General features: G+C 42.9%; 1 protein-coding gene across 9 annotated transcripts in view; it reads left to right on the forward strand.

The window, feature by feature from the left end:
- ERBIN (erbb2 interacting protein) overlaps nucleotides 1-26,921 on the forward strand; it is a 226,698-nt gene that overhangs the window by 16,927 nt on the left and 182,850 nt on the right. For 7 of the 9 annotated variants that reach the window (XR_012158901.2, XR_012158902.2, XM_073344084.2 and 4 more), the window contains one exon: nucleotides 22,430-22,544. The exons of 1 other annotated variant lie outside the window; for it this stretch is intronic. The gene's annotated coding sequence lies outside the window, so the exon portion shown is untranslated. Of the gene's footprint in view, nucleotides 1-20,996; nucleotides 21,324-22,429; nucleotides 22,545-26,921 lie in introns of all 9 variants that reach the window. One more of the 9 variants, XM_073344085.2, reaches the window with a different exon arrangement.

The raw sequence follows: 26,921 nt of genomic DNA on the forward strand, positions 1-26,921 counted from the left end.
AAGTGACCAGTGGACAGAAAACTTTTACTTTGACAGTTTCTTCTTTTCACCTTCTCCTTGTTCATCCCTCCAACCATTCAGGCGAGGCATATGGAAGTATGAAGGTACATTTAATGTCCACTGCAAGTTAACTCACCAAGAGCAAGTACAGGTTCCCCCAATGACATTTCTCCTTTGTCTAAGTAGAGCAGGTAGTGTGGCTGTGTGAAAGAGGATCTAGTTGGAGAGGTCAGTTCTGTTCCTTGTAGCAGTGGAGAAGTGGGTGCCTTCATGTTAGTCCTAGATAGAGTAACACAGTGATTTGAGGGCTGGCCAGGGCAGAGACCATAGGGATCAGTATTTCCATAGATTACAAGTGGATCATGGGGACTGGAATAGCAGTGGTAGATGGCAATGCAGCCCTGCCCCCCTGTATCTGAGGTGGTGATGGGGTGTGTGTGTAGGGGGGTGTTGGTATTTCTACTATGTCTTTAACATGACTATGTTCATGACAGTTATGCCACCAGAGCAGACTGTGGATGTGCTTCCAATCTGAAGAAAATTCTGCACTGAATTCCTTATGTCCTGGTCCTCTGACCAGATGGCTTCATACCTTTCCTGGAACTGCAGCAGTCATCCATGGCTGAGATGTTTTATTTTGTCTGGTCTGGGTCTGCTTTAGATTAGTCCTTGAATAAACTCTAGGAATTATTTGCAGGAAAATGGAAGAGCTGCCCTCATAGCTTTTTGCACCAACCCTTCAATGTGGGGTCTGTTTGTGTTCCATGCACCAAGTTTCCCTGCACTAGTTGAATGCAGAGATGTTGCACGGCTGCTGTTAACCAGAAGCATAGCCGAACTGCGTGACTGTACCATGTTTCAGTCCTGCTTGCCTTTTCTGACTGGGCACTGAAAGCTGATTTTATTTGGTATCTGAGAGGAATTGTAGGAAGAGCCAGAGGAGGAAGGATGTAGGAGATTTCCCCCTTACACACACACACAAGTACTTCCTGTGCTGTTTGATATTCTGCCTCTGCATCATCTTAAAAAGGTCTTCAGGTGCACCCTTCCAAGAATCTGTGGTCTCCCGTGGTCTTCACCTCATGTTATCCAGAGACATGTTTTTTATCCTTTCCAGAGGGGATTCCTTTCTCTCTGCCCCATCTCCTCTCACCTCCTCTCTTTCAGTGTTACCTAAGAAGGTCCCCTGAAAAATGCATTTGTTTAGTCTCTCATGGTATGTAACATTACTCCCACAAATGAGGTGGAAGATAAGGAGGAATTGGGTCTTCCTATCTTTCTCCAAGACAACTACAAAGGAGGTGCTACTTGTGGATCCTTCTCTCATTATGGTGGTCACAGCTGGGTAAGCATCACCTGTTTCTGTTATACACTCTGTGAAGAAAGCCCTTCAAATCTAAAGGCTAGACTTTACTTCCAGGATTCCTGAAGCTTTCTTCCTAAAGTAGGCTTAGTAGTGATTTTGCATTCCAAACACGCTCTTGAATTCTGACATCTCCCCCTTAGGTCTGTTAGGCACAGACCAAGAGTGCCATACAGAAAATTTGCCATTTATGCATCATACTAGTTATGACCTAGGGCTTTGCTGCTCAAGTTTATGGTTTTATGTGGTAAGTATAAATGAGGTTGAGCGTGTGTGTGTGTTTCACTGGGAGATTTGTGTTGACTTGTACTGTTGGCAAATGGGTGTGTGCTTTGTTAAGGGACTGTCTGTGTTTGAGATTGTTGTGGTATTGTGTGGATGGTTATGAAGAATTGTGGGTCTTAGGCCATCTAATCCACCATCTGGGCAATCTCCCTCATACAACCAATGAGATTGTTGCATCCAAAACAGTTGTACAGTAATGGTGGTGGTTGGGTGAGTTACCACTGATCTCTACAATAGTTTAGAACTCCTGGCGTGCCATAGATACATGCCTTACTGTTTTTTTTTTTGTTTTTTTTTTAATCTGTGTAATAAGATTCCACGATAGTCACACTGTGTGGTACTCTGAAGCCTAGAAGGTCTGTTGAATCAGCATGAAGCAATGGAAACGGCTATAAGCATGATTTGAGAGCTCTTTTTGTGTTCAGAAAGCTTCATCTTCCAAATGAGTTGCTTCTACATCCCGAGCACCTCATATGTGGTTTATCATATCAGTTGGCCCTTTCTCAGCTTCCTTAATCCTTTCAGGATTGGCGTAGGGTGAACGCCCTGTCACACCATCCATTTTGACTCTGAACTATACTTGTGTGTACAGCTATAATAAGGGCATGTATCTGTCATGTCAAGAGTCTATCACCATTGTGATATCAGAGTTAGCTCAACTAATCACCACTCTTAGTCTATAGCTAATATGTATGCAACAGTTTCATTGGTTGTATGAGGCAGACTACATGGATGGTGAATTACTTCGCCCAACTGCCACATCATGTGACAGCACAGGCTTTCAGCTACTGGTATATAAATGTGACTTGATAGATTTTAAATTCTTGAGGTCAGGATGTGTGCTGTCAGTTTGTGGATGATACCTAAAATTTTGTGGCTGCTACTGGAAACTTGGCCTTCTGTTTTCCCCCCATTCCTTTGGAACCCTCAAAAGGGACCATGTGATGCAGATCCTAAAATATTTTATCCACATTGGGGTGTGTGATCATTTCAAATTTGCAGGAGCAAACTGAGGGGCCAAAGGTTTATGCAAGAAACTACATAGGCCAAGAGGTCTGGGGAAGGGTGCGGAGAGAACATGTGGCCTGTTTTGAACTTAAAGTGGCTGAACCAGTTTGAAATATCAGAAGTTCAGGATGTAGCCTCTCCATTCAATTTTAGTAGCCATGAGCGAGAGGACTTCATAGCTTTAGTTAACTTGAAAAAATGATTGTTCAAACATGCTTGCCTGCCATAGGCATACGAGTGTCCTCTCTTGACCTGGTTCTGTGGGCCAAACTTTACTTCAGATTTTTCCAGCACTCTTTGCTACTAACAGGGGAGAACTTAAGCATTCGTATACAACAACTCCAAGATCTGGCCTTTTCCCTCCATACCGAGGGCTAAAATTCTCATCTGACCCCTCACCATTTCATGTCTGGACTAGTGCAACTGCTTCCTTTCTGGCCTGTCCTGCTGCAGCATTCCCCTTAAAGTCCATTGAAAATACTTCTGCTCAGATCCTCTTTGTGGTTTGTTGGTCTGGCCACATCAAATCCCTCTTTGAGTCTCTTCAATGCCTCTCCCTTCACCTCTACATCAAGCATAGGCATTTTGTCTTTATTTCTAGCCCTTCATAACTTAGCCCCACCCTATGTAGCTGATATAATTGACAGTCAGGGTTTAATGCTTTGTTTAAAATGATTTAGTTATCTACATTTGGCATCTTTAATTTGGCTGGGTACGGTTCATCCTTTTATATCCCAATCTCGGCTGTGTCTTCAGCCTGGGTATTTCTGATTTTCCTTCTCTCCATCTTTCCAGGACATTGCTAGTCTGACCTAGAGTCTGCACTGGCAGACAAGCATGCCATGGAAAAACAATTCACCTATTCTTGTGTGGCACCCTCCAAGGATATCACATCAGGCATGTATAAAGCAATTTTTAGGTGGAAGCTGTAGGCAGCACATGACACTTTTCACTTTAAAATGTCAACTGGAGGCCAGCTACTGGGAGGCTTAGAAGAGGTAGGACACTTAAGGGGTTGGAAACTTCCCATGCAGAAGAGAAGCCTGCCTATTTGACAGAGAAGCTGGCTCCACTCAGAACTGCCATTAGTTCCTCCACACTGCAGAAAACAACTTATTGATAGCTTATTACTAAGGCTTCATGTAAGAAAATGGATTTAACACTGGAAGTTAGGCTGCAGACTGCCATAAATATCAGGGATTCATTCCCGTATAGCATCTGCGTGTTTTTTCTGGTGGAACTGCTGTATCACAATGTTTTGTCTACTATTTCAGAGTAACAGCCGTGTTAGTCTGTATTCGCAAAAAGAAAAGGAGTACTTGTGGCACCTTAGAGACTAACCAATTTATTTGAGCATGAGCTTTCGTGAGCTACAGCTCACTTCATCGGATGCATACCGTGGAAACTGCAGCAGACTTTATATACATACAGATCATGAAACAATACCTCCTCCCACCCCACTGTCCTGCTGGTAATAGTTTATCTAAAGTGATCATGATTATGGCCCAACTTGATGATCACTTTAGATAAGCTATTACCAGCAGGACGGTGGGGTGGGAGGAGGTATTGTTTCATGATCTGTGTGTATATAATGTCTGCTGCAGTTTCCACGGTATGCATCCGATGAAGTGAGCTGTAGCTCACGAAAGCTCATGCTCAAATAAATTGGTTAGTCTCTAAGGTGCCACAAGTACTCCTTTTCTTTTTGTCTACTATTGTTACAGTAGCATCAAAGATAAGGATTTTTTTCTTTAACACTAATCTTCCAGTTAAGTAGTTTTTTGTGTTTGTCAGCACTCTTTTGTAAAGTCAGTAAATTTTTCTCCCTTGCATAGTCAGTTAGCTAGTCAGTTCCCCTGTTTTACAAAACAGGAGAAAAAAGATGCTTAAAAAAAGAACATGGGAACTGAGAGCCCACAGAAGGACTCCTGGGCACATACAGTAACTGAAACTTCTTTTAACCTTTTAAAAAATACTGTCTAGTTGAGATTTCTATCACAAAATGTAATCTTTGCTTTGATCTTGTATTAATAGCAATTTTAAGAAAAAAATAAATCAACCTGAAAAAGTTCTTATAACAAACTATTTTTAGCAGTTTTATCTTAAGATGTTTTTGCTTTTTGTTGTTGAAATAGTAAGTTTTTGGGGTATTTCCTTGTAGGTATACACTTAACAGAAATTATCCGTTTTATGGTAACTTTAAAATATCTCCCCCCTCCTAAAAATTCAAAAAATGTTTTCTGCCATATAGTCTACTGTATGTTGCAAAAATATGAACAGCTTTTTCTTAGCATGGGTGTCTTCAAGTTAAGAAGACCACATCCTGTAAATAGCTCTCTACAGTCTGAACGTAGAATGCACACTACAGCAATTAACATCTAAACTGCTGGCTTAATCTTAATCATAAAATGTTTACTCTGTTGAATGTTGTACCCTTTTCTGGGTATCTGACGTAGTTGTGGGTCAGAACATGTCAGTAGATACTCGGCAATCTAGGCGTGTGTGTGTGTGTGCTCTTATACCACAGTCATGACCATAGCGTCCAAGCACCTTCCAGTAGTACATTAAGCAGTATTCTGAAGTATCCTGTTACATGGTGGTTGGTGTCTCATCCTCTGACCAGGGGGAGAAGCTTGTGGAGTGTTGTGTTTTTGTTTTTGTTTTAAATATATAGGTTGCTATTTATTTGTTTAGAGAGTGCAAGGTCAAAGAAATGCACCTTGCACTTGAAAGTGGTGCAGTTAGCAATGATCCTTAGTTCTTGGAGTTAGTTCCAGTCTCTGCCTGTGTCTGGAGAAAGTTCTCTCCTGCACAGATGAGTTTTACTGTTGTTGTTGAGAGTTCCATTATTCCAGAAGTATGCAGTTGTTGATCATGGTCTTCATCTCAGAGCTTTAGATGCCCTTTTAGATATCCTGGGCGTAGACCATGGAGCAAGATTAACCACACCAATATCTTCTTCCTAAATCTTTGAACATTTGTTTTCATTGTCTGTTTTTTTTAAAATAGTGATTGACTAACACAAATCAGTTCATGACGTGTTAATTATGTTAAATTGTATAATGTAACCTAATACAACATTAAATCACACTGTAAGATTGTACTCCCATGCATGCTGTCACAGATACTAAATATCTGTGCTGACATGTGACAATTCTAGTTGTAGTACCCTGATCATGGAGAAGGCTGCAGGCTCGGTGGGAATCAATCAGTGTGTTACTGGTTGGGATTACTGATATGTAGTGACAGTTGTTGGGCTAATGAGGTAATTGGTTTAGTAATGGGGAGGATATATAATTGGGAGGAACCAGAAGTAAGGGGAGCTGAAAGGTAAGCTGGGCAGGAGGGAAAGCTGTGGAAGGTTCCTCCTGATTCTACTGGTGCGACGTCCTACTCTGTTTGGAAACTGAGGATTAAAAGTATATGGGGTGAAAAAGGAAACAAATTGTGTGTGGTTTTGACTGGGGGGGGAACCACAAAATCAAACTAAGCAGGGCTGCTCACTGGGTAGCCAAAGCAGCGTCTTGTGACATATCAGGCTACTTCCTTGTATTCAATATTAAAAGTAAATATACAAAATAATGAAATGACAGCTTTCACTTTAAAGGAGGCTGAATCCAGAAATCATGTGACTGACTTGGTGTTTCAGTGGAGCTCCATTTTTAGAATCAGTTGTAGCTTTTTCCCTTAAGTCTCTCACACTCCAGTAATCCCAGGCTGATGGGGTGAAATGTTCCTTAGCCAAGAATAATGAAATTCAGTTTAAAGTTCTTCATCTCTCCTTTGTTCTGTTTCTAAATCTCCCATAATATTCAGAACTGCTGTTAAAACATAATTTGGGAGAAAACGAGCATTTAACAGTAAAATGTTAATTAAAAACGCAATCATCCTTTAGCTTTTCTCACTGTGTACCAGGTACACCTTCCCTCAGACTTCACCTCCAAAGGCATCATCTCCGCTTGTTACCTGAGATTTTCAGAACCCAAACCTGTGGTAACTTAACCTGTTTTTGTCCAGGCTGTGTCAAGAATAAATCAACGGAGACACAGCTTTGTCTGTTAAATGATTGATACCAACAAGAATTCTTTCACCCAAAGTTCCTTCTTAATTGAGTTTCAAGCACATACACATGTGCAAAGACAATAGGTTGAGAGCATCGCAAACATAGTTACCGAAAGTCTGAGATGCTTTCTAGTGCTCAGCAGCTGGGCTTCTGGGAGCCCTCCTTTCGTCTAGCTGCTGGGGAGAGGATGTCAGTCTCTCTGCTTCAAAGAAAAGTTCCCTCAACTGGCTCAATATTTTGTTATCGTAAACATCGCACATACTTCATAGTGACTCCTAGAAGGTCACCATAGTAACCCCTAGTTTGTCACCAATTCACCTAGCTTCAGTAAATTTCATGACTTACCAGCAAAGTATTTCTAGTCATAACAATAAAACTTCAGAACCAAGGTTGGTTATTTACACACTCCCTTCCATTCTCATGGTACATTAACTCTCTGTTCCATCCTTCCATTCTGATTAGCAAACTGCAATCATGCAGCTATTTGGCCTTGCCTGTCAGAGTCCTAATAATTATTTCTAGCTATGTGGTATTTGGTTTTCAGCTAACAGTGGCTGGACACACAAAATGTATGCAGTTAAGTCAAATTCACTTCTCTCGTAACACAGTTACCTTCTATTTGGATTCTTCTGATGCTCACTCTCTCACACCAGTACGTGCCAGGCACCACATTCCATGTGTTCTAGTCTCCCCTTCCAACCTTCACGTGGGCCCTTCTATATGCAGTGTAGTTCTTGCCCTTTGAGACTTGCCTTCTACAAATTCCAGTGAGAATCTGAATTGTTTGGACAGCTGATGCTTGGGCAACAACAATATTTTACTCCCTGTTGGAAATAGTCTAGCTGTAATAAGTCCTAATGTGTGGTTCTTTAATTAGAAAGTAATGGTTGTGTGTTTTGTTAGTGGAGCGTACTCATGAGAGCTTTTGAAGCAATGAACATTAGCCTCTTGGTGTTTGGCACAGGTTGCTGGGAGGAGATGCCCTCCCTATCCATTGGAGAGGGAAGTTTATGTATGTATGGCTTTTTTTCCTCTTCTGCCTCTAGTAGGAAAGGTGTAACACCAAATTCAGAGGCAAAAGTTCTATGATCCCAGTGTCACTCCTTTTGAGATGTAATGTGCTAATTCTTATCCTCGTAAGAAAGAAATCTTGCTGTCTCTTAAGATGTAAATGAAGCTGGTCTTGTTGAAGCCTCCTTTTGTGTTGAACAGGGGATGTTTTCCCAGACATTGTGACGTGGTGTCATGGTTCCTTCCCAACTCAGAACTTGGGGGTACAGATGTGGAGACCTGCATGAAAGACCCCCTAAGCTTATTCTTACCAGCTTAGGTTAAAACTTCCCCAAGGCACAGATTCCCTCCTTGCCTTGGGATCACTGCCACCACCAAGTGACTTAACAAACAATCAGGGAAGGGACCACTTGGAGTCCTATTCCCCTCCTCCCTGCACAAATATTCCCCCAAGCCTATACACCCCCTTTCCTGGGGAGGCTTGAGAATGATATCCTAACCAATTGGTTACAAAATGCTCAAAGACCCAGACTCCTGGGTCTTGGAACAGTGGAAAAATCAAAGAGAAAACGGTAAAAATCACCTCTGTAAACTTAGGCTGGTAGTTAACCTTATGGAGTAGCAGAAAATTCAAAGAGCACAAAGGAACCCCCTCTAGCCTTAGTTTCAAAGTTACAACAAAAAAGAGATAAACCTCCCTCTAGCAAAGGGAAAATTCACAAGTTGAGAAAACAAAGGTAAACTAATACGCCTTGCCTGGTTGTTACTTACAAGTTTGAAATAAGAGAGACTTGTTCAGGAAGATTTGGAGAACATGGATTGATGTCCAGTCGCTCTTTAGTCGCAAGAGCGAATGGCCACAGAAAACAAAACCCAAAACAAAATCTTTTTCCCCTCCCCAGATTTGAAAGTATCTTTTGTCCCTATTGGTTCCTTTGGTCAGGTGCCAACCAGGTTACTTGAGCTTCTTAACCCGTTACAGCTAAGGAGGAATTTAGGCTACCCGTATGGTTATGACACCTGGCTTCTTTTTTATATCTTCCTGAGGAACAGGCACAAACTGCCACCCGTCCTAAGTAGTCTATTGTGAAGAAAGCAGAGGTTCGCTCTACAATAGTCTTTTGGATTCTCTGGTGCTCTAGTCTGAAAATGAGTTTACTTCTAGTTGCAGGTAAGGCTGTCAGAGATCTAGGTAGGGATCCAGTTACAGCATAGTAGTGTCACACATGGATGACTGAGACAAAATAGCCGGGTTACATTATGAGTTAAGTTTGCTTGTGGCTTCTGAAGAACTGACAACCTTATTGTTACTGGGGGCTTGGAGGGCCAGGTGGCCTAGTGATTAGAGCACTTTTGTGTCCCCCTACTTGGTAGGGGTGTAGAAGTCTTTAAGGTGAGGGGGACGGGAATCCAAGCCTTCCCACTCCACTGGGTCCCAGCTCAGTTTAGTCAACCACTAAGTAGGAGACCTCCTAGTGGGGAGTCTGTGTCTACTGACTGGGGCTACTTCTACCCACTGTCCCTTCAGTTTGGGGCATGGGCCCTATAGTCCAAGTCTCTGTGGTGGCTTGCCTCTACTAGTGCCCATTTATGGACCTTGGGCTTCATCCTGCTGCAATCCCAGATTCTTTTGGGTGGGACAGCTGTAAGTTTGGCAGAGTTGGAACCAGACAAATCTCTGTACTTCAGTCACCTAGACCAGGTGCTCCTCAGCCTCTTCCATCTCCAGTAGGGAGACTATGCTTGTTTCCTAGTGGCTGCCTTGGCTGGTAGGCTAGTGACCATTCCTTTCCAGTCGGGAGGGAGGGAGGCAGCTAGCTCCAGACTGAACCACGTTCTCTCCAGGCCTGGCATTGGGTGCAGGTGTAACAGGGTGTTGCTAGCTAGGCCCAAAGGCTCTCTTTAACTCCTGTGGTGCTGTCGGGCAGCTTCTCCACTTCATCACGCTTTTATGTAGACACCTGAGAACTGTTATGGAGTAACTTGGCAGTCATTGTTATGTTTCAGTCAGTAGCAGCAGCAGATCTAGGAAGTCGGTTCACTACTGGCTGCTGACTGAGGGAATGTCTACACTGCAATCCTAGAGCCAGGGCTGAAACCTGAGCCTGAATGGCTATACTTCAATTTAACAGCCTGTTAGCCCGAGCCCCTGGAGCCCAAGTCAGGGGTTTGGGCCAGCCATCAGTGTCTAATTGCAGTGTTAGACATACCCTGAGGCACTCTCTGGATCTGCCTCAAACACTGCTACTGCTTAACGATGCTCAAGCTGCTCCCTGGGACTGTCTTTTTGTACCAGATAGAGACTAGGTCTTGCCTCTCCAAAGAGTTTGAGGAAAGGGAAAGATGGATATGAAAATTATAAGATTTTGCTTTTTACACTAATTCCAAATGGTACCTGTGTTCTGCAAAAGTTTGTCTTGATAAGACTAGCTATTTTGCATGCTCTTTTAATCTTTTTTTTTTTTTTTTCCTCTTGAGATTTCCCTGTTTATATTTTACTGCAAGCCCTGAGGTTTTGGACAATTGTCTGGGAATTTCACACACGCTGTTCCAAAAAGCTGAAATAACTTTGGCCTCTAAAAGGAGGCTTCAAAGGAATGTTATATGGATCCTCTCCTGCTCAAAATCTATTGTCAAGAGTCTACAGATCAATGTGTCCTCTCCCATAAAGTAGGCCATTTTCAAGGTGTGGCCCTCCACATGGTTTTGTTAGTTATTGCACGAGAACTGAGGTTTAAATATTGTTAGACATGTAGATGAACATAATTTGTTGGGGAAGAGTCAACATGATTTTTGTAAAGGGTAATCATGCCTCACCAATCTTTGAGAATTCTTTGAGGGGGATCAAGTGTATGGATAAGGGGGATCCAGTGGATATAGTAAAAAGAAAAGGAGTACTTGTGGCACCTTAGAGACTAACCAATTTATTTGAGCATAAGCTTTCGTGAGCTACAGCTTACTTCATCGGATGCATCTGATGCATATCGGATGCATTCGATGAAGTGAGCTGTAGTTCACGAAAGCTTATGCTCAAATAAATTGGTTAGTCTCTAAGGTGCCACAAGTACTCCTTTTCTTTTTGCGAATACAGACTAACACGGCTGTTACTCTGAAACCAGTGGATATAGTGTAGATTTTCAGAAAGGAACCTCACCAAAGGCTCTTAAGCAAAGTAAGCTGTCATGGAATATGAGGGAAAGTCCTCTCATGGATTGGTAACTGGTTTAAAAGATAGGAAACAAAGGGTAGGAATAAATCAGGGTGGATTTGATTTAAATTAAATGGATTTAAATCATAATTTAAATCACTAGTCAGGAAGACTCTATTTAATCATGGATTTCTACATAAAAGTGCATTCTTGTTGGTTGTTATAACCTTAATACACATTCTTCGTGACTCAGATACGTGTAGGGTTTCATTTTTAGAAGGTAAACACTAGATATTTTTGATGTGATTTATTCTGAAAACTTTTCAGATTAGTTTTACAGCTGTATCAGAAAATGAATGATTGTTTGGTTATTTCATTTACCAAAGGTAATTGAAGCAGATATTTATGAAGTCATTGGGAAGTGAACTATTTCCAATTCAACGGTTAATCATTAATATTTGGAGGATTTTCTTGCCATGCTGTATTAGGAGAAGAACATCAGCAGACAAACATTTAAATTGTTTTATTTAACTAAAACAACAACATTATGTATTCTGGATTTTTTTTCTTCAACAGCAAACCTGTAATATTTTAACAATACAAGCATATGAATTTTTGAATTTAGTTAAACATTCCTGATTTTTTTAAAATCAGGTTTGTTTTTGTTAAAATTGTTTTTAACTAAAATAGTTAAATGAAATATTTAAAAATAAAATAAAATTTAAATAGACTATGTCAGCCAGGTCAACATGCCAAACTTAAAATATTGGCTTCTGCAGCTAACTCAGTCATCTTCACCTCCATTTTCCTGTTTGTTCATAATCTGGAGAAAAAAACCCAAGCTTTCCTGCTTTTTCAGGTCCCAAACAATTTCTCAGTTTGGAATGAATTAATCCAAAGGAAGAAAATATTCTTTCTACACCGGCAGAAGAAGCTACTGCTGTTAAAAGTGAGATTATCACTTCAGCGGTCTCTGAATCCAAGAGATTAAGTGACGTCAGCCAGTTCACTGATGTGACTTTCTTTAAAATATCATCAGCAAACATATTTCTTGAATGGTTCACCCTTAGCTCTGAAGTTTTATAGTTGGCATTATGGGGGGATGATTGCTGAATGTCCATGTCATAGACAGCTCCTCTTCTTCAACAGTTCAGGTTTGACCCTGGTACCGAGTATTGAGAATATTTGCAAGAAAATGAGCTGGAGATAGTGCTTGTCCCATTTGTTTTTTTTTTTAATGCTTGTAACTTAACTCCGTCATTGCATATTTCTTTTTTTAAGATCTCACTCAGTTCCTTCCAAATTTCAACAGCGTCCGCAATAAAACAGCTATTTCCCTGCATTTTGTTCAACACTACAGAAATAGGCTTCAGGGTACTAAGCATGTGTTCAACATTTCTCTTAAGCCCAGTGTTGAGAACTTTGGCTGTGACAGTGCCATCTATTTTTTCACGATTTTGTTCACAAACTGTCGTCAGATTAGGTCAGATCTTGATATAGTGTTAAACAGTCCACTACTGAGTTACATCGTGCGTCTTGTGGGAGAGTTACCTTAGTTCCTCCCACTTTTTTCAGAGCAGCTGCTGCAACGTGGTTGTTTCGGAAGTATTTTGTAATTTCAACAACATTAGCCTTTATTTCTGGAACACTGACGTCTTTGGCTAGGAGGTGCATCAAATGAGCACTGCAACTGTATGTTATTAGCTTGGGACTCTCTTCTCGCTCTTCTAAATTTCTTATTTTGGATACATTTGAGGCATTGTCTGTGACCAAGCTGCATACTAGACATTTGAATTTTTTTCAGTTTGTTATAGCTTTTACTGCTACTTCTTGTAAGCATTCTGCTGTATGTGCATTTCCTGATGTATCAATTGTTTCTGCAAGGAAAACATTCCCTTCTGTTGTCACACAAGCATATACAACAGGATCATTGTGGACATTGCTCCACCCATCAAGACTCAGATTTACAGTTTTACTCTCTAGACCTTTTGCACACTGCTCAATTTCTCTTTCATACACTTTATCCAGCAATTTGCCTGCAACATCTGCTCTGTTGGGTCGACTATATTCTGGTCTTAATGACTGAACCATGTTAATGAAGTGTGGTTTCTCAATCATACGGAAAGGAGAGTTTGTTGCATAAACAAACTGGTCAATGTTTTCATCAATTATCTCTTTTTGTAATCTGCTGGTTCTCATCACAAACTTAAATCTATGGTTGTTTCTGGATGATGGAGTTTTTTTTCTTTTAGCTACAGTATATCACCTGTAGCAATGTGACATACATGATGTAACTGAAACACGATCGTTGGCAGAGAACTCTGAAAATATAGAAAATGATGGTAATCTTGAAGGTGGATAGTCTTCAGAATCCTGTATGTTAAGGATGGATTCTCCTAAACAAAATAAGTCAATGCACTTAATTATTATTACCATGCTGCTCATTTAGTATTACTCATTGCATTCACTGACACTCAGTACTACTTTAAAGGTGAAATTGTAAAAGGAAGATCTGCCTCATTCAGCTATTTATTTTTTAATCACAACTGCATCTAAAATGGTAGTACCATAGAATAACAACTATATTTTTTCTCAAACATGAGAATTCAAGAATAGTCCAGAAGGAAGACAGGCAGTCCTTAAGAAGTATGAAATAAAAGAGTTTACCAATCTGAAGATCCTGCATGTTCAGACATGTTCCTTTCATCATCTTCAGCGCAGCTTCCTCCTGAGAAGGAACACTTCTCATGATTTTGTTTCATTTGGGCAACCAGGGCTTACATTTCTTTGTTGTACTGTTTGCATTTTGCATGCATGCCTGTCTTACCCACAGGTATAGGAACTTCATTAAAATATTCACAAACTGGGTCTCTTTTACGGCCTGCTGCCATTATAGGTTTTCCCTTCTAGTGAGAGAATGGTATGGTAGATCTCAAATCAATAAAGGTTACACTCAGAAAGACCTCAAGACTTCTGGAATAGGCTGCTCAGACAGTTTCACTTGTTTCTATTACTTGTCCCTCCCATCTCACATTTATTTCCAGACTTATCCTTGTCCAGATCAGTTACGCCCCCAACAATCTTCTATTCATTGAACTTTTTGAAACTTTGCACTTTTAGAGAGAGGTAAGGGATTGACTCTGTGTACACAAATTTGCGGTGAGACAATGGGGTTGAGGTCTGTTTCTCACCTGTTTATATATTTATATATTTAAAAACATTTTTGCTGTTAACGAGCATGTTATCTCTGGAGAGACAAATCCACAGTTTGAGAACGGCAAAACTAAGCATCTCTGATGGTATCTTCTAGACTGAGCACTGAGTCCCAGTGGGTAGATAGAAAGATTAACCTAAATCTATACAGAAGCCGCTGGAGCCCCATAAGATTGGGTCCCTAATCCATGAACTATTGGAACTCGTTTACAAAACTTAATTAAACATTACATTAATATATTCTCTCATACTATACAATTAGAGTTTATCCCTATTCCATGATGAGATATGTTATAGCTCAAAGATATCTTAATTAAAACTATCTTTAGATAGGTTTTTTTTCTCAAAGCATTTTATCAAAAAAAAATCAGAGTTAATTTTTTTTAATTTTTATTTTTTTTTAATCATTGATTTTTATCTACCCTGTAAGTGGTTAGTTTTCAGCATGGAGAGAGGTAAATAGTGGTGTCCCCCACAGATCTGTATTGGGACCAGTTCTGCTCAATATATTCATAAAATGATCTGGAAAAAGGGGTAAACAGTGAGATGGCAAATTTGCAGATGATACAAAAGTACTCAAGATAGTTAAGTCCAAAGCAGACTACGAAGAGTTATAAAGGGATCTCACAAAACTTGGTGACTGGGCAACAAAATGGCAGATGAAATTCAATGTTGATAGATGCAAAGTAATGCACACTGGAAAACATAATCCCAACTATACATACAAAATGAAGGGGTCCAACTTAGCTATTACCACTCAAGAAAGAGATAATTGTCATTGTGGATTGTTCTCTGAAAACATCCACTCAATGTGCAGTCAAAAAAGCTAACAGAATGTTGGGAATCATTAAGATAATAAAATTATCATTAAGATAATAAAACAGAAAAGATCATATTGCTTCTATATAAATCCATGCTACGCCCACATCTTGAATACTCTGTGCAGATGTCACCCCATCTCAAAAAAGATTTATTGGAATTAGAAAAAGTTCAGAAAAGGGCAACAAGAATGATTAGGGGTATGGAACGACTTCTGTATGAAGAGAGATTAGTAGGACTGGGACTTTTCAGCTTGGAAGAGAGATGACTAAGGGGGATACGATTGAGATCTATAAAATCATGACTGGTATGGAGAAAGTAAATAAGGAAGTGTTGTTTACTCCTCCTCCTCATAACACAAGAACCTAGGGGTCACCAAATGAAATTAATAGGCTGCAGGTTTAAAACAAGCAAATGGAAGTATTTTTTTTCACAACACTCAGTCAACCTGTGGAGCTCTTTGCCAGAGGATGTTGTGAAGGCCAAGATTATAACAGGGTTCAAAAAAGAACTAAATAAATTCATGGAGGATAGGTCCATCAATGGCTATTAGCCCAGATGGGAAGGGATGGTGTTCCTGGCCTCAGTTTGCCAGAAGCTGGGGTTGAGCAACAGGGAATGGATCACTTGATGATTACCTGTTCTGTTCACTCCCTCTAGGGCACCTGGCATTGGCCACTGTCAAGAGAGGATACTGGGCTAGAAGGATCTTTGGTCGGATCCTATATGGCTGGTCTTATGTTCTTAAAAATAACATCCAGTTGTTTCTACTCTTTACTGGACTTAAACAGAATAGAAACAAACAAGGTGCTTTGCATATTCGTGTCTTTTTGTTGTTGTTGTTGTTTGGGTTTTTTTGGTGGCTTTTTAAAAGACTTACTAACTAGCAAGTCTGCTTTTGTGAAAAGTGATATTTGTATGTTTGTTAATATAACTTTTCATAACAGCAGACTTGCTCATTAGCTGGGAAGCAGTAAAAAGTGGTATTAACAAATATACAGATATCACTTTTCACAACAGACTTAGCCCTGGAAAGTAGAGGGGAGAAATTTAAGACCTGGATGGGGAGGTGGGTAGGGAGGCAGCAGGGGCCAGGGGCGATGGGGGGGCCAAGTGAGGCAGTGGATGCCTGTGGGATGGATGTAGGACCAAGCGAGGCAGCAGGGGCCAGATGCAATGAGGTAGGTGGATGAAGGGTTGGGGGAGGCAGCGGGGGGCTCGGGGTGATGGGCTGGTAGCAAGCCTGAGGCTGGAGCCTGGGGGCCAGAGGACACAGTGGGGATCAGGAGTGATGGGGGTGGGCGTGTGAGTGCAGGGCTGCCACCTTCTGCTGCGTGGCTGACCTAGCTACTGCTGATCGTAGTGGGTAGCTTAATTAAATCAACGGGAGAGCTCTCTTCCATTGGCTTAGAACAGCTATACTAGAGGGCTTACAGCGGTGCAGCTGCATTGGTACAACTGCGCCCTGTAAGCTCTCTAGTGTAGCAATGGCCTAAGTCCCAAGGAGAGGAGATTTGTTCAGACCCCATTAGCTGAGTAGCAAGGAAAACTGTTTCAGCCATATACTTTTTGGAAATAGCAACCCCCTTGTTTCATTTCAAGACAAGCCGAGGAGAGTGTAACACAGGGAATGGAACCATGAATGTCCCTTACAGTTTCAGGTTGTGTTACATTAGACAAATGGCAAAGAGACCTTGTAGATGTTTGGGTCTGATGAGATGCTAAATGCATTAATTCTTAATTGTAAAAACATAGCGCCCAAGGCCATGGGCTAACTCATTAAATCAAGTGAAGATTCCAAAAGGCCACAAACCAAAATAGTTATCTTGTCAAACTTTAACTGGGCCTCTGTTCTTTTCAATTTATTATTCTAAGAATATTAGGAATAATGAGAAGTGTTTGGCAACATAATGGTTTTCAGCATAATGGCTCCTTAGAGCAGTTTCGTTCTCAGACTGGGGTGGGGTTGGCCCGCAGCTGGCCTCTGGGGAGATTGGGGGTGTGAGTGTCTGGGCTGGGAATGGCCCATGGCTGGGCTCTGGAGGGAGTGAGTGTGTCTGACTCCCTGGCTGGGGGAGGGGGGAGAGAGGAAGGGGCAGGGAAACTGGAACTGGGCTGTCATAGGGGTTTCTTTAACTCTGTACTCCTGGGGGAATTTTTGTGTGTCTGTACTGTTACAGATGTACTTGCTGACAGGTAGTTTGAAATAAATTATCGAAGTAAATGAAACTGGCATGGTTATATAGTGCTATTTTGAAAAAGAAAATATCCAGAATTTTAAAGTACTATGTGCCAAATTTTTAATTTGTTGGTGCAGAATTCCGCCAGGAGTACTTCATGAAGAATCTTGTTCTCATTTGAATCAAGGATTATTTATTGTCTGTGCAGCACACAACTGCTATTACAGCCTCGTCATTGACTCTTTGCCACCTTTGATGACGCACATGTTGCCACACCAGTCAGCACCAACTGACCCTGCAGTCCCATCACTGCACTCGGCACGGTATCCATCGGCACCGCAGTTTCTTTACCAAAGGGATTTTCTTGTTTCACCAACCCCTGAATCTTCTTTACTGGGTTCTGATGTCTCAGTGAGACTGTTGGCACCAAACTGACGATTATCCCCTCTCCCTTCTCACTTTTCTAGTGATGAGGATGACAAAGTGGAGGGAGTTTATTCGCCACACTACTCCTCCACATTCAACACACCCACTAATGCTGTACCAATAAGATCAAGGTCATAGAATATCAGGGTTGGAAGGGACCTCAGGAGGTCATCTAGTCCAACCCCTTGCTCAAAGCAGGACCAGTCATCACTTCTTTTTTTTCCCCCGATCCCAATTGGCCCCCTCAAGGATTGAACTCACAACCCTGGGTTTATCAGGCCAATGCTTAAACCACTGAGCTATCCCTCCCTTCTCATATGCCAGAGAGTTACCATCCTGGTATGGGCACCCTTGGATGGGACCACGCAGGCCCTTCCCCGGACAATGGCATTATTGGAACCCATGGGGGCCCTAAAGGGGACATCACACCACTTGACACAGCCCACATAGAGGTGACACCAAATCTCCTCCTCCAACCCTCACACATGTCTGTGATGGATGTACAGTAACGCCTCACTTAACGTCGTCCCAGTTAACGTTATTTGGTTATGTTGCTGATCTATTAGAGAACGTGCTCGTTTAAAGTTGCAGAATGCTCCCATATAATGTTGTTTGGCAGCTGCCTGCTTTGTCCACTGCTTGCAGGAAGAGCAGCCCGTTGGAGCTAGCTGGTGGAGGCTTGGAACCAGGGCGGGCCAGCAGTCCCCTTATCAGCTCCCTGTGAGGCAGTTCAGGTGTCCCTCCCCACACTGCTGTGTGCTGCTCCTGGGAGCCTCCTGCTTGCTGTGCAGAGGGTGGGAGGGAAGAGGGGTGCTAATTTCAGGGGGTCCCTCTTTTTCCCCACCCCAGTCCTGCCCTCCTGCTCCTGTACCCCATCTCCACAGAGTGGTGGGGGACGACGACATGACAGGGCTCAGGATGGAGGGAGCTTGCTGGCAGTAGCTACTGTCTCAGCTTGCTGATTTACTTAAATGGGCAGTGCACTTAAGAGAGGGGTCAGTGTACTTAAAGGGGCAATGCGCGTTTCTCATACACACACACACACACACACACACACACACACAGAGTGTGTGTCTTGCTCTCTCACACACACACACACGACCGTATGAGTTCATCATCACATTCAGTTTCCACAGGGAATGTTTGCAGCCACTGCCATGCGTCTATTGTGTGTCCTCCCTCCATTTGTGCGGCCTTATAGAGTGTGAGGCTACATTAACAACAATGTGTTAACTCTTGAGGGCTCAGCCGAGTGCTAGTTCATCATTTAGTAGCGAGGCATTCCCTGGGAAATATCCCACCCTGTGACTCTACCACCTCAACTAAACTTCACAGTCATCATTGCTGTGCATAGTATTAACTTGTTTGTTTAAAACTTATACTCTGTGTGTGTGAATATAAAATGTCTTTTTGTCTGGTGAAAAAAAATGTCCCTGGAACCGAACCCCCCCCCCCCCGATTTACATTAATTCTTATGCGGAAATTGGATTTGCTTAACGTAGTTTCACTTAAAGTAGCATTTTTCAGGAACATAACTGCAACATTAAGCGAGGAGTTACTGTATGGGAGGAACCTGCAGTGGTGCACACAAAGATGTGCCGTCTGATACCTCTCCAAATAACAACTCATTTTCCTCCCCTGGTGAGGCTATTATGCCGCCACCGCCAGCAACGGCAGACTATTTCATCCACTTTCAGAACCTATTTAAAAGGGTGTCTAGCGAGCTCAAGATCACTATGGAGGAGGTGTCAGAGACTCAACAGATATCTTGCAACCTACGGCCTCGTCCAAGATTGCCCTCCCGATCAATGAAGCTATCATGGACCCAGTCAAGAATATCTGGCAAACCCCAGCCACTATACCCCCAACCTGCAAGAGTAGATTGGAAATACTATGTCCCTTCCAAGGGCTCAGTGGCTTTTCACACATCCCAGCACCAAACTTGCTGGTAGTGGAAGCGGCGAACCAAAGAAACAAGCAGCAACATTTCCGGTTTACTCCTTCTGACAGGGAGAGTAAAAGAATGGACTTGGCCACAAGGTTTATGCATCCTCCACGTTGCAATTTAAGGTGGAAACTATGCCGCCCTCCTAGCCAAATATTACCATAGAAACTATAAGAAATGTCCCAGATTCTGCTCCAGAGTGGGTCTTGGAAAACATTCCATGGGGGACACATTTACGATCAGATGGAGCAGCAACCTACTTATACGCATTCCCACCGATACCACTGCTACACAAAATAGTATTAAAGATACAAATGGAGAGGGCCAGGATCATACTGATAGCCCCTATGGGCCCAGACAGCTATGGTACCCACTTCTAACATGGATGTCCACTTGTCCACCATTCTTCCTCCCCCCTCCCCCCACATGCCTCCGAACTTATTGTCCCAACGCAGGGGCCATCTACACCACCCAAACATAGGAATGCTCCACCTCAAGGCATGGCTCCTCAGTGGTTCTCCAATGAAGAACTAGACTGCTCTGAGCAGGTGCAAACTGTACTGTTACACAGCGGGGCACAATCTATACGTACCACATATATCCATAAATGGTCTAGGTTCATGGCATGGTGTTCTGCCAGGCAAACAGCTCCTACTTCTGCATCTCTTCCAATCATACTGGACTACCTTCTGGAGCTCAGACAATCTGGCCTCTCCTTCAGCTCCGTAAGGTACATGGCAGCAATCACAGCATTTCACCAGAAGATCAGTGACACCACAACCTTTGCCCACACTATCACAAAAAGATGCCTTAAAGGCATCCAGGCACTGTACCCAGACATCAGACCACTCACTCACCATGGGACTTACACTTGGTCCTCACATGTTTGACGGAAAAGCCATTTGAACTGCTAGCATCCTGCTCTCTACTACACCTATCTGTGAAAGCTGCATTCTTAGTGGCAGTTACATCCACCAGATGTGTAGGAGCTCTCATGCCTGACTCACCATACGTCTTTTTTTTTTTTAATTTTATTTTTATTTAAAAGATACAGTCATGCTCCAACGCATCCCAAATTTCTCCTGAAGGTGCATTGGTCCTTGCACCTCAATGAACCTATCCATCTACCAACCTTCTTTCCTAAACAGCATGCAAGCACTTTTGAAGCAGCAATGCACACACTTCATCTGGATAGGACTAGACTGTTCAGGGTGACCCCAAAATTTTTTTCTCAACTGCAGAGCTATCTAAGGGCAAATCGATATCCCGCCTGAGAATATTCAACTGGATATCAGACTGCATCCATTTATGCTACCAATTAAAGAAGATCCATCCTCCAACTTCAATTAAGACACACTCTACCAGATCTGTGTCAATGTCTGTTGCATTCTTATGTAATATTCCCCTCGTAGACATCTACAAGACTGCTACCTGGGCTTCGGAGCACGCCTTTAAGGGCATAGTGTTTAGCACTCGGGAACTCTTGACTGACACTGGAGTGGTCTGAGCTATGCTGTCTGACTTTTTTTTACCAGATCCAAAGTCCCTACCATCCTAAAGATACTGCTTCTAAGTCACCTGGAGTGGAGCACTCACAGGGACATCTCTCGAAGAAGAGGCTACTCACCTGTGCAGTGTCCATCCGGGTGTTCCACTACCCACCCTCCTCCTCTCCAAACGCCAAAGTAGAGAAGGAACTGAGGAGTCAGGGACACGCACGAGCAGTTAAGGCGCCAGCAGCACATGAGACCTCTGCAGGTACTGCTGTACAAATCTCCAAGCCAAGGCGCAGGGGTGTATCAGCACCTGGAATGGAGCACCCACAGGGACACTTGTCTCGAAGAATGTCAGTCACTGCACAGGTGAGTAATCTCCTGTTCTGAAATGGGATGCTAAAACTATGAGTACGTAACACCACCACCTCCTCTTCCTCCTCCTCCTCATGTTCTTTGCCATATTTTTGTAAGGTTATTTGAGTTGGTCTCAATAAATGTCATGAAGATAAGGTGATGGGTATGTTCTGTCTTAGAGTTATAGCTGCTGCTGTTCCAGTATACTAGCCAGGAACGTATAATAGAAATGTATGTCCTCAACATACATAATATACAGTAACAGGCTTGACAAATCACTGGCTGGGATGATTTAGTTGGGGATTGGTCCTGCTTTGAGCAGGGGGTTGGACTAGGTGACCTCCTGAGGTCCCTTCCAACCCTGATATTCTATAATACAGCAGCTCTCCAGAAGAGTTCTCTGTGTAGAACAGAACTTCCAGATAGAAATGGATCAAACCATTCAAGAGCAACTCCATCCCCTCCTATCAATAACCACAGACAGACATTCCTGTAAAACCTTACGTTGAACTAAAATGAAGGGCAGCTGACAGGTCTGCCAAATAATTGTGGACTCTTTATCCTAATCTGTTGCTAAGAGGGTCCAATGGAGAAGCATCACGACACAATGCTTTCAGCATACAGGTTCTCTGTCTTGTAATATGCCTCTGATGCTCTGAGATTGCGTCCTTAAATGGATACTGTCATCTGGTTTAGGCTCAAGATTTAATTTTTGTAAATGTTGTTTTTCAGTTGTTTTGTTTACCTATTAACTGTGTTCTAGAAACAAAAATGTTTTCTCACGCTATTTTGCATATGTGGGTTTTTGTTATATTTGAATTCAAACACTTTTCTGCAACCCAAATACTTTGGTGCATGAGAATGAAAAAAATTAATCAGTCTTATAGTTTCTGTTCTGATTTTACATTCCATTCATGTTTGCCCTTTTAGCAATAGCTGGGTCACATTAATATTCAACAGCAAGACTGATTGGTTTAGAACTTAGGTACTACGCTAAGTAACTATAGGAAATAAGGCAATCTTAGTATTTTCGATTTGTTGGATTGTATTTCCATTAGGCACTGTTAGTGGAAAAAAATTCTATGTACTCATTAAAATGAGTCTTAACTTTTTTACAGTTCCATGTGGATGGTTATATTGAGCTCATTGCTGCATCCCACTGAGTTCGAGATCCAAGTTCAGAAACCGATTCAGGCTGCAATGGTGTCAACTGGATGAGGTGGAGTGATTCGGGTAGGTAATAGTCTGAATGGACTAGAGGGAAGTACAACGCAAAAGTATGTCATGTTGTTGAAGGTGAAGGCATGTACGTTAGTGGATATTCCTTCCTCTGATCCTGTTTTTTTTGTTCTTCCGCCCACCACAAATTAGCAACAAAAAAGCATGTTTGTTTGGAGTCTGCATTGATAGCAGCATCTAGGGAAGGTATGGAAGAACTTGTGGGTGGCAGGTGGAGCCCCACTTCATGGAGGCTAGCCCCCGGCTCCACCCCTTCTCCCAAGGCACCCCCACCACCATCTATGGCTGGAGAACCATGGGCTGGCTGGAGCTGCCCCAGCTGCGCTGCACCTCCCCTCCTGAGACCCCAAGCTGCCCCGCGGGAAAAGCTCTTGTCTCTTCCTGAAGAACCTGAGCTTTTATGCCATGCAGGTTCTAGGGTGGCTGAGGAGGCGGTATCTGCTACTCAGCTTCCCGGGTTCTGAGATTACTGATGAACCCCGGGAAGGTGAGTGGCACATACTGCCTCCTCAGCTGCCCTGGAACCTACATGGGGCATAATAATCAAAAACTTCCCCTGTGCAAGCTGCCAAAAATCCTCAACTGGGCATCCGGCAGCAGCAGCTGTGTCAGGGGAGGCTTAGCCTCGACTGACCTATTCTACCAATCGCCTATGGAAGAACTGTTTTGAGAAGTGGTTCTTGCGAAGAAGTGGTTTGGCGAAGAGTGGTCAAGATTGTGCCACGTTTGTTACTCTTTTTATAACTGCAAAAGCTGATACATCGGGCTTCCTGTCTGCTTCCAGGCTCTGAGGGTAATAAAGGATGCATAGACTGGTTCACATCAGTCCACCGAATGAAAGGGAAGGGGAGAGAGAGAAACCAGAACTGTGTGATTATATATAAAAATGTATACTATGTATATTCTGTATACGTGCAGTATAAATGTATGTGTTTAATTGGAGCCTGTTGCATAATTCTTTGAGACTGCAGTTTATTTGGATCTTTTTGGAGTATAGGTGGTGGTCTCAGCCTTCTTAGGTAATTTCACCATAGAGAGCCAATTAAACCCATTAAGCAAACACACTCTCCCCCCACACCCTCTTCTCCTGATGCCAGAAATTAATGAACACTAGTTTTTGCTGATAGTAGGATTCACCCTAGGAACTCCTGACTCTCATATCGGAGATTTCACTTAAATTTGAGATTTAATAGTTCACTAGTAAAAACTGTTTCATTAAGCATTTTGTTGGTGAAATACCATTTTAGAAATGAAATAGCATGCTACTAAATGCAAATACCCAGCAAGACTGTTGATTGTTCAGTGGCTATAATAAAGAAAAGGTAGTACAGGAAATGTTGCTTGGACATTGTGTTGAGTCTAGGCAGTAGCATGGCAGTAAGTTTTTTAGGAGACGGAGACAAAAATAGTAGTAATGGAAAAGAGAGATGAGAATAACTTAGGGTGTAGCCAGAGTTGTCCCTAGCCATTTTGGTGCCCTACACAGTCCCACAGGCCTCTGCGGGGTGGGAGGTGGTTTCCAGGCCAACCCTGCACTCACGGGGGCATCAGGAAGTGGAGCGACCTGGCCCCAGCCCGTTCTGCTCTGCTCCCCTGGCTCCCAGCCTTGGGAGGCAGGGGGGAACCGTCCCCCAGCACTCACCGGCTGCATGGCTGAGAGCCAGAGGAGCGGAGCAGGCTGGGGCTGGGTTGCCCCACTTACTGCTGCCGGTGAGTGCAGGGCACCCGACCTCTGCTGCAGTTCTCAGGGGAGTGGGGGCGGGTGTTAGCCGACGGCCAAGGATGTTTGGTGAGGTGCCAGCTATGCCCGTTTATACCATCCGTGACTTTAACCGCTAGGACGCACTGTCCCTTCGCGGCGGGCAGCCCGGGCTAGGCTGACGGATGCCCCAAGGTCCTAACCACCCGTGACTTTAACTGCTAGAGCTCAGAGCTCCTTCGCAGCGGGCAGTCAATACTGACTGACAGGTGCCCCAATGGCAGCACTAAGAGCCTCTCCACACCCGTGACTTTAACTGCTAGAGCTCAGAGCTCCTTCGCAGCGGGCAGCCAGGATTGACTGACAGGTGCCCCAAGAGTTTGCCCCGTGGAGGCGGCACAACTCAACGCTAGGCTCTTAGTACTCTCACCTAATGGCCAGGCTTTAGAGCCAAAACGGCTGAGGTTCTTTAATTGTGTTGGCTGCTTTACAGTAAACCAGAGAAAACAAGTCAGGCTTATGCATAAATGGTTACCAAAATTTATTAAGCTAGATTCTAATCATGTGGTTACAAAATTGCTAGTGCCTACTTATTTAAATGTGGAGATGTTACACACACAAACAAGTTACAAAACTGAAGCCACAATCCCAAAGAAAGAAAACAAAGTATAGAGCTCTATTTCAAAATATGTGTACACTAAAGATAGGACTTGTGGCACCTTAGAGACTAACCAATTTATTAGAGCATAAGCTTTTGTGAGCTACAGTGAGCTGTAGCTCACGAAAGCTTATGCTCTAATAAATTGGTTAGTCTCTAAGGTGCCACAAGTCCTCCTTTTCTTTTTGCGAATACAGACTAACACGGCTGTTACTCTGAAACTAAAGATAGGAGATCAGGTGTGGGTGCTTCTTACCCTCCTTGCATCTCTCGATTCCAGCGGTGCCAAGCCAGGATCGGTCACTCAATTCCGCGGAAAGACGAATAAGGGACAAGGCGTAGGGACCCTCTTAGCTGCAGAAGCCTTGGGAGGCTGTCACTTATCTGACCAGCAGATAGATAGTGAAAAGCACTCAAAAATCATGGTGCTGTAGGTCCCCTACTTATACCTCTGTACTCCTTTATTCTCTTTCTCCTTTCTTATGCCAAATTGAGGCTGGTCTGTCGGGGTGACGCCAGCTTTCGCAAGAGTAGTTTACACTTGCAAAGGAGAGAAACAATAAGTTTCGACTACTGGACATTTCTTTTATCAGGGTAAATATTTTCCCACCTAGGATGTTGGTGTGTGTGCATCACGATATTTAGTAGGGGCTAAGAGCCATGTCTGTCACAGGGCCTCTGCCTGCTGTGAGCTTAATCCTTGTATCTGCTCCCAGAGGCACATTGTAGCAGCACACCTGTGCTTTCACAGCTTCAAAGGCTGTGCTGGAATATATGTTAAGTGCCCTGTTCCTGCTTCCTCCTGTGTTTCCAGCAATGCTGGTCTGGGGGGGGACGGGACGCCTGTCTGGCTACAGCGGGGCAGGGGCTTTGGGAAGGGGTCAAGTGGGAGCAGAGCTGGGGTGGGAAGAGGCAGGGCTGGGTCAGAGCAGAGGCGGGGGCCTTAGTGAAGAGGTGGAGCAGGGGCTGGAGCAGCACGCAGCTGCGTAGGGCATCAGGAAATTTGGTACCCTACACAGCAGCGTACTTTGCGTATGGGTAGGAACGGCCCTGGATGTAGCTTCCATGTACTGGGAGAGGAGATTAACAATTAAGTGTGTGTGTGTTTGTTTTAACGCTCTTTCTTGATGCTACGTTTGAGGTCTGGAGCAAACACTGCAATGCATATTGTAGACAAGGATTTTGAAAAGCAAAGAATCAGATTCAATTGCTGGCTTTTTGAGTCAGAAAGCTTTCTTTCATTTTTTGCTATTGTGGTACATACTTTCTTTTTTTTCATAATACTAATTTACATCTCCTCTTTGTGCTGTTTCTGATTTAATTAACTGGTAACTTTAATTGGGTTATTGGTAAGCACATACATTAGAGCACCACATAACATAATAATTAAGCTGGGAGTTTAAGAAGCAATGCAAAATGTTAACTCTGAGGTGGTCCATTTCCTGTTTGTTATGTTGGCTCAGGTTGCTTAATGTCTGTAGGGAATAGAATACTTTTCCCAGAGCCTCATACAGTGAGTATTTATTAATTTCTGCATGGAGAAAAAAGTGATCACCTTAGGCCATCAGAAAATAGAATACTGTTCTTGAAATAAAACTTTTTTATAACTTCTATATTAGTTTAATAACCTCCATTATATTAGTTTGTTCCATCTGAAGATTAATCCAGTTCTTTGTCCATTTCATCTTAAAAGCGACAGTGAGTAAGACCTGTTCCAAAGCTCACTGAGGTTTAATGGAAGGATTCCCGCAGACTTCAGTGGATCAGGACCTTACTGGCTTGTGTGGAAAACTTTAGTAGAGAATGATAATGCATCTCTGCTTGGGAGAAAAAATCATTAGCTAGCGGCTAATGGACAGGACTAGGTTAGAGCTGGTTTTTATTCCTGGCTCTGCTACAGACTTGTGTGGCCGCAGGCATGTCTCCTCAGATTTTTCTTTTGTAAAACAGGATTGTATGATGTACTACATCATAGGGGTCTTTTGAGGCCTAAGCAATGTTTATAAAGAGCTTT

Source organism: Lepidochelys kempii, chromosome 5, assembly GCF_965140285.1.
Source record: "Lepidochelys kempii isolate rLepKem1 chromosome 5, rLepKem1.hap1, whole genome shotgun sequence".
Taxonomy (NCBI): domain Eukaryota; kingdom Metazoa; phylum Chordata; order Testudines; family Cheloniidae; genus Lepidochelys; species Lepidochelys kempii.